We start from the raw sequence: 11,918 nt of genomic DNA on the forward strand, positions 1-11,918 counted from the left end.
ACACACTGAATTCAACAAATGTAAACACCGAACCCAACACACATACCCCGAACCCAACACATACACCCTGAAATGATCAACATATATGCTCTGAACTCAACACGTAGACCCAGAAGTCAACACATACATACACCCTGAACGAACATATACACACACTGAATTCAACAAATGTAAACACCGAATCCAACACACATACCCCGAATCCAACACATACACCCTGAAATGATCAACATATATGCTCTGAACTCAACACGTAGACCCAGAAGTCAACACATACATACACCCTGAACGAACATATACACACACTGAATTCAACAAATGTAAACACCGAATCCAACACACATACCCCGAACCCAACACATACACCCTGAAATGATCAACATATATGCTCTGAACTCAACACGTAGACCCAGAAGTCAACACATACATACACCCTGGACGAACATATACACACACTGAATTCAACAAATGTAAACACCGAACCCAACACACATACCCCGAACCCAACACATACACCCTGAAATGATCAACATATATGCTCTGAACTCAACACGTAGACCCAGAAGTCAACAAATACATACACCCTGAACGAACATATACACACACTGAATTCAACAAATGTAAACACTGAACCCAACACGCATACCCAGACCCCAACACATACACCCTGAAATGATCAACATATATGCTCTGAACTCAACACGTAGACCCAGAAGTCAACACATACATACACCCTGAACGAACATATACACACACTGAATTCAACAAATGTAAACACCGAACCCAACACACATACCCCGAACCCAACACATACACCCTGAAATGATCAACATATATGCTCTGAACTCAACACGTAGACCCAGAAGTCAACACATACATACACCCTGAACGAACATATACACACACTGAATTCAACAAATGTAAACACCGAATCCAACACACATACCCCGAACCCAACACATACACCCTGAAATGATCAACATATATGCTCTGAACTCAACACGTAGACCCAGAAGTCAACACATACATACACCCTGGACGAACATATACACACACTGAATTCAACAAATGTAAACACCGAACCCAATACACATACCCCGAACCCAACACATACACCCTGAAATGATCAACATATATGCTCTGAACTCAACACGTAGACCCAGAAGTCAACACATACATACACCCTGAACGAACATATACACACACTGAATTCAACAAATGTAAACACCGAATCCAACACACATACCCCGAATCCAACACATACACCCTGAAATGATCAACATATATGCTCTGAACTCAACACGTAGACCCAGAAGTCAACACATACATACACCCTGAACGAACATATACACACACTGAATTCAACAAATGTAAACACCGAATCCAACACACATACCCCGAACCCAACACATACACCCTGAAATGATCAACATATATGCTCTGAACTCAACACGTAGACCCAGAAGTCAGCACATACATACACCCTGGACGAACATATACACACACTGAATTCAACAAATGTAAACACCGAACCCAACACACATACCCCGAACCCAACACATACACCCTGAAATGATCAACATATATGCTCTGAACTCAACACGTAGTCCCAGAAGTCAACACATACATACACCCTGAACGAACATATACACACACTGAATTCAACAAATGTAAAAACCGAATCCAACACACATACCCCGAACCCAACACATACACCCTGAAATGATCAACATATATGCTCTGAACTCAACACGTAGACCCAGAAGTCAACACATACATACACCCTGAACGAACATATACACACACTGAATTCAACAAATGTAAACACCGAACCCAACACACATACCCAGACCCCAACACATACACCCTGAAATGATCAACATATATGCTCTGAACTCAACACGTAGACCCAGAAGTCAACACATACATACACCCTGAACGAACATATACACACACTGAATTCAACAAATGTAAACACCGAATCCAACACACATACCCCGAACCCAACACATACACCCTGAAATGATCAACATATATGCTCTGAACTCAACACGTAGACCCAGAAGTCAACACATACATACACCCTGGACGAACATATACACACACTGAATTCAACAAATGTAAACACCGAACCCAACACACATACCCCGAACCCAACACATACACCCTGAAATGATCAACATATATGCTCTGAACTCAACACGTAGACCCAGAAGTCAACAAATACATACACCCTGAACGAACATATACACACACTGAATTCAACAAATGTAAACACCGAACCCAACACACATACCCAGACCCCAACACATACACCCTGAAATGATCAACATATATGCTCTGAACTCAACACGTAGACCCAGAAGTCAACACATACATACACCCTGAACGAACATATACACACACTGAATTCAACAAATGTAAACACCGAACCCAACACACATACCCCGAACCCAACACATACACCCTGAAATGATCAACATATATGCTCTGAACTCAACACGTAGACCCAGAAGTCAACACATACATACACCCTGAACGAACATATACACACACTGAATTCAACAAATGTAAACACCGAACCCAACACACATACCCCGAACCCAACACATACACCCTGAAATGATCAACATATTACTTTATTGTATTTTCAACTAAGATCCCACTCCGGGATACGGTTTCAATAAAGATTATTATTATTATTATTATTATTATATGCTCTGAACTCAACACGTAGACCCAGAAGTCAACACATACATACACCCTGAACGAACATATACACACACTGAATTCAACAAATGTAAACACCGAACCCAATACACATACCCCGAACCCAACACATACACCCTGAAATGATCAACATATATGCTCTGAACTCAACACGTAGACCCAGAAGTCAACACATAGATCCCGTTCCTTTTTTCTAATTAAAATCAAGTTAAAAATCAACTTTCTTATTAATAATTCCCGGAAACTGTCAAGTAACAGTCGTGCTAGTTTAATTACTGTTTCTCTTCTCTTATCTTTTTCTATATCTTCAATTTATATATTAGTGGGTAATATCGGCATATCGGCAAAATGAACGTAATTCTGTTATTTGTAATTGTTTCTTTTTCTCCATGTAATATTTGCAGGGCATACCTCGGATATGTTCTTGTTCTCCTTGTATTACCCACAATGCACCTTCTGCGGCGTTTCTCACTTCTTGGCTGTCATGTGACTTTAGTTTTTCAAGGGTACTGATAGCATTTGGTTCTTTCTTGATCTTTTCCTTGTTATCGTCATCAAATGCTAAAGTCCAAACACAACGTGTGGCCCAATATGTTTCTTTGTCGTCTCCTTCTTTCATCAATTTCACCAGCAGCTTCAGTCCTTTCTGTTTTACGATAATTTGTTTGTTTTTGTCGTGATTAACAAGACTAGACATTCCCTGTACCAGTTCCTGTAAAACAAGAAAATTAAAATAAATGAAATTTCTAGTTTCTGTTCTGCATTCACGCAATAAGATCACGTGCTCAAGTGACGTGGGCTTGTTTAATATTTATATCTATTTTGTAGTCAAATAAGTCTGACCAGCGTTAGACAGAAATCGCATTGTGAAATGACAGGCACGTATGTATGAAACATATTCGTTGGTTTTGTTAAATGTAAAATTGTCATTCTGAACATCAAAATCGGGACTGCACCACAGAGTCAAATCGGGAGTAGTAAGCCGATGACCGTCATGGATATGACTTTTGGCGGACATTGGTAAAAGGTCTATTTGACGCCCGGGTTACATTAAACTGAATAGCAACATGTACACTGCAGCCACGCCGTACACGATGACAAGAATGTAGCCAGCGCCATCGTCAGATATAAAAGAAGCCACATATGTCTAGTCTTTTAGTATCTCAGTGTAATAATACCAATGCTACTCTTCCTTGTGAAAATAGTTTATAATATTTCTATATACATCTATAGACGTCTACAGACTTTCTATACTTTTTGTAGACTTATATGTTTTGTATACTTTTGATAGAAATTTTTCTTTAGACGTTGTGAAAACTCTTGCAGATATTATCTAGATATTTATTTGTTATTGTTAAGGTCATTTTTTTCATTTTATTCTACATATAAATGTGAAAACTTACTCTCTTGACTTAATGACAGAATACAGTATTTTTTTTATCCAAATGTTTATCCAAAAGTTTGATTTCGTCAGTGATTATTTATACTTACTAGGAGTTATTGTGAACATATTATGTAATGGTAGTTGTGACATAAAGTGTCAAGTGAAGTCTTTTTATGCAAGAGCCAACTACTGGTGCCCTGTTCCGGCCAGATTGACTCTATTCAAATAGTTTTGTACAGCGATGTATTTATGGGCTGTATTTTCCATGGTAAATATGATTACGCTTTTCGTGTTATATATTAAAATACGATTTTATAGAAATTATACAAACTATTTCCATAGAAAGCCTATAAATTTGTCTAGATAATTTTCGTAAAAGTTACCTCGACTGAGAACCCTCCCAACGACACTTTGTCCGCGCTTTCCAGCGCTTCTGTGAAGGTTCTCAAAACATAGAGCGTCGTTCTGTCATCTGTTACAACCGCATCGCTCTGCTCGCCTTCTTCTACGATGTATGCCGTTGCCATGACTGCCAGAGCCTTGATAGAGTTGTCTTCAGCTTTGGTGTATGGCATAATGACATCAACTGCACCGTGGTCGTTGAAATACTGACGACTGACACCTCCCTTGGCACAGTTGTACACAACAGTGAGATAGATTAGAACGAGTTTGTTGATCACCTAGTTAAAATATGAAAAATGTTCATGATACAATAAATGACTATAGATTAGGATACATAATACGGCACAAACATTTGTTTTTGAAATGTCCAAAACGTATTTGTATTGACGGCTGTTTGTATATGCAATATACAGTAGTATTGCATTCTCAAAGAGCGCCCTCTCCCAACATTTTGATTGACAGCAATGAATATGTAATTGTTCACCAATAATCTCATTATATACAACTAACAGGACAGTGACGCACACACATAAACCCAGGGGCGTCGATCATGGGGGGACAGGGGGACACGCCCCCCCCCCACTTTCTGAAGGGTGGGGGACACAATATCAACTGTCCCCTCTACTTTCCTGACTTACCCAAATATCAATAATAGGCTTATATCAAAGCCTGCGTTTGTGTAATGCCTTTGGTTCTGTGTACATGTACTGTATTCTTAATGATCAAGATTGAAAATCCCCAAGTATGCACCAAATTACTTCATTTTGGTTGCATTTTTCAAAAATTTCTACCTTCTGAGGGAGACACATCCCTCCTCGGGGTTACACACCTATATTCCGACACCCCTATGTTCCGACATCCCTATATTCCGACACCCCTATATTCCGATACCCCTATGTTCCGACATTCCTATATTCCGACATTCCTATATTCCGACAACCCTATGTTGAGATGCTAATCAGTTCTGACACCTGACACGTTTTTGACATTTCACTGCGTTTTTATCTCTTTACTATAAGAAAAAATATCATTATTCTTCTTCAAATATTATTCTACGCTCACCTTTTGTGACACAATATTACTTTTCTTTACATTAAAAAATAAATATGCCGGATTATAATAAATGCCACTCTTCTGGCCATGGGCTTTCATGGAGGTGTTTTTGTGATCATCGTCAGCAATATTCTCAGACGCGATGTATCCTATCAAGTTTCAGGCGCAAAATATTTGTTTTTTTAATTATTGCCAAACGTTCAGATCAACAATAAACTATGTACCTGACAGTCTTCATGTGGGCCCCTGACAACTTGTACTCGGGGAGACCTAAATTACATTGTTTAGTACTTTTATGTTCGACGATCATCCAATAAATTCTGAGCCGGTCAGAATGTGCCATATTTTCAATGGAAATATGTACGCTAGTGGTCAGAAGTCAAAATTAGATAAATACCCCTCCCCATGGTAGAACAAAGCAACATGGTTTTTTTTCTGTTCAGCGCGATTAGTCTAGTTACAGAATACTGACTGTACTATTAAAATTAAGACAAGGCTGTCAAATTTACATGCCATAAAATAGACAGAAACATGGGAATTAATTTGGTCAATTTTGGCTGTAGAATCTGAGCCGTTTTGCCCCCGAAAATCAGGGTAAATATGTTAGTTTTAAAAAATTATACACAGCGTCAAATGAAAAGCGAAATTTTCGGGATTAACCTTATACAAAGACATTATTACGTAATAGCCTGTCACATATTAAATAGGAATACCTCAGACAAACACCACCATGTTATATATCAAATTAAAGCTATATTGGTGTAACGTACAAGTATTACGTTGGATATTACATCGGATAATTCATTACTTATTGCCATTATGAATTCATTAACTTTATTATACGTTATTCAAAATCATCAAATGGCATTTTCTGGGCAAATCCTGTCTATGATAAAATGAATTAGTCATGACATATTCATGTATTTGAAAATAAGTCTTTTTATGTTTTCTCAATATTTTATTTATTTATTTATTTATGTATTTATGTATGTATGTATGTATTTATTTATTTATTTATTTATTTATTTATTTATTTATTTATTTATTTATTTATTTATTTATTTATTTATTTATTTATTTATTTATTTATTTATTTATTTATTTATTTATTTAAGAGAACGCTATTACACTGCCAAGAAATTACATATACCTAGATAAAAATGGAATTCAAATAGATGGCGAGACGTTGCCTGACCTAAGATTTACATAAGTAAATTAAACATGTGTACCAAAGAAATTTGGGTAATTTACACAAAGTAACGTAAAATACAAAATCGACGACTGCACAATGGAGCGAATAGGCAGTTTCAAATACATCTGCAGTACACGAAGGATATTGACAAAGAAATAATGTAAAGTATAAATACGGGATATCCATGTTTTGGCAGATATAAGGATAAGTATTTAAATTGTGTATTATATCAACTGTAATTTATGAGTGTAACATATGGGAATATTTTCAGAATAAAGAGGAATATCAGAACAATGCAATGGAACAACGAAGAATAGAATAGAATAGTGCTTTCTGACTTCCTTAAGGAAATCTGTCTAATATGGACCTTAACTCTGAACGATGAATTATGCATCAAATTTGCAGGTACATTGTCGTATAAACTTGTGCAATATCCTCGCATTAGAGCTAGCCGGCCTATTGTACATTTGAATTATCGGATAAATATCTGATAATTTTAGATTGATATTAGACAGGGTCTACAGTTGAGTGGTGGTTTAATTTTTTTAAACATGCAATTCTCCGAGACCTATCAATGTTTTAGATTGATAGGAAAACGTATAACGTGTGGAGGTAAACAAGGAATGTTGGCCGAAAACACACAATATAGGATTGGAAAAAGATAGTGTGAAACCTTTGTATTTTTTTGGCAATTTCAAAAAATTATGCAAACACTACGGAATGCTAAATGCAGTGCCTATTCATCTCTCGCATAATAAATTAATAAATAAATATTGATTTTAATTAATATGTAGATAAACTTGGAAAGGTGCTACCGAATGTAAACGGCAACCTTGCAATTCCGCGACTGATGAATGTCGAAGTACATCTTTCATAAAAATGGTAAAATAATTCTCCGATAATTATCGATCTAAAACTTCGATAGTTAGGCAATCGGAGGATTTAAGGTTGGAACCACATCCAACAGACACGGATATTGTCAAATAATTGTCGAAGTATTAGAATGATACAATGGGCAACATTGTTTGATAATTCCCTGATAATTATCCGATAACATTATGCAAGATCCGGCCTTCACGGACTTTCGAGCATCATGGCCGGACTACACTACACTACAGTTGGATTTCCAGTATTAACCCACAGGACATCCTGGTTATATCAAGGTAGTAAAAGGTCACGCACGGCTAGTCAGATTAAGTTTGACACAAGTATACTGTGTGTCGGAACATAGTGGTGTCGGAACATAGTGGTGTCGGAACATAGAGATGTCGGAACATAGGGCAGTCCCCCCTTCTGAGACACCCCCCTGTTCGCGCAAGCGCGGACATTGGCCGCTTACGCGGACACAAAAGTGTCCCCCACACTTTTCAGAATGGATCGACGCCCCTGCATAAACCGCCAGCCAGATGAACTATGTGACAATATCAACCATGCAGTACCACAGTAGATGTATTTATGCAATACCTACTTACAGCGTTCGTGGAATATTGCTCCAACAGCACTGTTCGTTTAAGTTCATTTAGTAGCAACTCGATTAGCCCCAGCTTACTCAGGTTACACACTACTTCGCTACGATCTGCCAGCGATGCAATCGTATTCAGCAGTGTCATGGTGGCGCTAGCTGTCTCCGGGTCCCTCTCAAGAGTGCCGTCTTTTTGTATTGCTTTACAATACTTGATACTGGCTTGTACGAATCCATCGTATCCAAGTTGGTCGCCGATCAACAGCTTCTGTTCATTCGTTTCGTAAGTGTACATCACTTGCTCAATGTATTCCTCTACCGCCTCCGTGACATCATTCAGCACCTCGTGAGTAATTTCTCCCTCGCTTGCAATCTCCATCTTTTGCACGGCGATTTTAAATCCCGCGAGTAACTCTAATATTTCGGGGTGTTCTTTCATCCGAGCTTTGTGATCTTCCATAGATGCTTTTGCCGCGATGGCTGCCACCATATCGCTCCCCGCAGCATCTGTTGCATGGTACTCTGTGTGGCCATCCAGAGTCACCGTCGAGGTAATTTCTTTCTTCGAAGGTGAAGAACCCATATTAACGCGACGGATGTAAAATTTCAACCCGTATATACTGCGTTGTTTTTTGCGTACGGTGTACAATGTCGACCATATCATCGAATACGTATGTTAAGTTCATATCAGCTTTAAAAAGACTCTATTATGGCTAAATACAAGTCATGAACTTTATCAATTCTACTACAAGAATACAATTAACATGTTTAGATCTATGTTGTTATGGCAACCGGCAAACACAATCATGCGCATTGTGAATATATAGTATAAGAGCAAGTTCATTTCAACTCCCTGTACACAAGATGTCGGCTTTAGTATTTACATATGAAATGGAGTATAAACTTTAAGACATCAAATGAGTATTATTCGTGTTTTCATTCATTTCTCAAGGCACCTTTTGGCTACACGTCACGTCACAGCATGAAAGTAAGACATGCGCACAACCAATATCTAAACGTCTATTAATATTTTACAGGCCACCTCCTCCTAGTTTTGAATAATCATACATAACACTCCTCGTTCTTGAAACATTTACCGGTATTTCTACTTCATTATACACCAAGTAATTGTTACTTGATGTTCCGACGGACACTGTAGAGGCGGCGGTACAACATTTTGCAGAAGGGTGGGGGGGGGGGTCTTCTCACCAACCTCGCACCGAAAGCGCGACCTTTATACGAGGGGATCCGGGGCATGCTCTCCCTTAAAAAAATGAAATCTGGAGTCTCTGAAACGCTATTTCCTGCATGTTTAGGGGCAAATGTTGTGCTAACACAAAGGGTTTCAGCATGATTTGGGAGGGGCGACGCTCCCCAACATTTTTTTCGAAGAGGCGATCGCTTTTCTGTGTATTTTGCAGGGCAAATACTATTCTGGCAAGAAAATCACAGACATTTGAATGTAAAGAAAAGAAAAAGAAACAAATAATTATTTGGTGGTTGGTTCAGGCATCTGGCATTTTTGTGTTTTTTTCTTGTCGTAATTTGAAACAAGTGTGGATGAATTTTCCTAGCTCAATGATTGTTTTGTCATTTTTACTTTTTAGTATTATGTTCTTGATCATGATTTCTCGTTCCTCCTTGTATAGATTACAATTGAGAAGAAAATTCTTAAGTATGTTTTGATTGGAATTAGTTTTTCTGAGAATAGCATTTGTTTCATTTTGAAACATGCCTTCATTGCTCTAGCTCTGAGGTCTTCTTGTGCTCCGACGAATTACTCGATTTGTGTAGTTTAATGCCGAGGTATGTGTATGTTTTTGTATTTTCAAGTTCCTTCCCATCAACATGCCAGTGGAATTTGAATTTGTCCTGTGATTTTTTTGACCTACTAAACATGTCGATTTTTGACTTAGAGATATTAATATTGAGTTTCCATTTCTGACAGTAAGTTTCAAGAGAATTTATGGCATTTTGTAAGTCGATATGTGATTGGGACAACACTACGAGGTTGTCTGCATATAGCAGACATGGGAGACTTGGTAAGTCATTACGAGCCAAATCTAAAGATGTTTTAATGTCATTTACATAGATACTAGTATTGAAAATAAGTGGGCTGAGTCCATCCCCTTGTCTAATGCCTCTATTAATTGTGAAACTATCTGTTAGACTCTTTAACACATCCTGTTGAGTTCAGATAAATGGATTTTATGATGTTGTAGAATTTACCTGTAATACCACTTTGGATAAGTTTCCAGAAGAGACCTAGGTGCCAGATGGAATCACAGGCTTTCTGGAAGTCAATGAAACAAGCAAACACAGTCTGTTTGTTGCTTAGGTATTTTGTGGTTAGTTGTTTGAGGACAAATAAATGGTCTTTGGTGCTACAGTGCATGAATCCAATTTGTTCTCTGCAATTGTGTTCTTTTCCTTTAGATGTTTCAAAATCTGTTGCTCAAGAATGGAGGTGAAAAGTTTACTGATACCATTAAGAAGTCTGATGCCTCTGTAATTGTTTGGATTTGTTTTGTCTCCTTTTTTGAAAATAGGGGTGATCGTTCCTAAATTCCAGCAATTAGGTATGTATCCACTCTACAGGATTAAATTGAATAGTTTTTGTAATGGTTTTACTAATGGGTTCCTGCTGGCCTTTATCATTTCATTGGTAATTTTATCTGCGCCTGAAGATTTTTAAGTTGTAGCTGCAATGAGTTTTTGATTTACTAAACTTTCGAGCTTGTTTAATATATCATTTTTTTAAATCTTTTTTTTCTTTTTTATTAGCCGTTTGTATGTAAGAACGCTAGTAACAAGTTTGAATAAAATCCATCTATACACAAGATCTGAATGTGGAATGGCATAAATGTTTTATTGAATCAAATCATGCAATTAATAGCAATTAAAAATGTATGATGTGTGTGACGTTTCAATGTGATCTAGCCAAGAATATCCAAGATGCATGTAGGTCAACCCAAAAGTTCTCTTTTTCTAACTGCATCCAACAAATAAACTATTGTTAAATGTTAAAGCTGGACTTGATGTCATTCCCTTGAATCCATGTAACTGGGACTTATTTCAAAGTACTGGGACTAGAAAACACTGAGGGGGGGGGGGGGGGGTAATACCTGCCAAAAAAAAAGCACTGTGCAAACTGTGAACTGAGATTCAACAGAAATATTTCAAAACAAAACTTCACCTCGAATGGAATGCATGCCTTAAATGCATCCCTATTATTTTCTGTCTCAGATTTTTCTCGCTCACCAATTCAACTGATCGCAAACTCCAGTTAAAATCCTGAACCTCAAGGGCCAAGTCTGATCAGCGTCCACCATCAGTGTGCTCAATGGACGGTCAGCTCCGACTGGAAGGCCAGTGTGTTAGCCACACCCCTAACATGATGAACACAAGGGTCGACTCACCAGATAATAGTCATAGGAAATGTGTGATGCACAACAGATAGATAAACATTCCTTTAGTATCTGGTTTACAACAACCGTGCAGGGCTCTGAGGGACAAAATTATTTCTTCTGGTTCTTGCTACCCACAATTAAGTGATATTGATGGGGATTGCCTCAAATCCTTTTGATTCTTCACCAGAAAAGTGAGCCTAGTCTTCAAGGAAATGACAACATAGGGTCATACAATGAGAGGGCTACGATCTCGGCCCTTCTCTGACCAGGGGCTAAAACAAAAAA

This window comes from Saccoglossus kowalevskii, chromosome 21 (genome assembly GCF_978046115.1).
Source record: "Saccoglossus kowalevskii chromosome 21, keSacKowa6.1, whole genome shotgun sequence".
In the NCBI taxonomy this organism is placed as follows: Eukaryota; Metazoa; Hemichordata; class Enteropneusta; family Harrimaniidae; genus Saccoglossus; species Saccoglossus kowalevskii.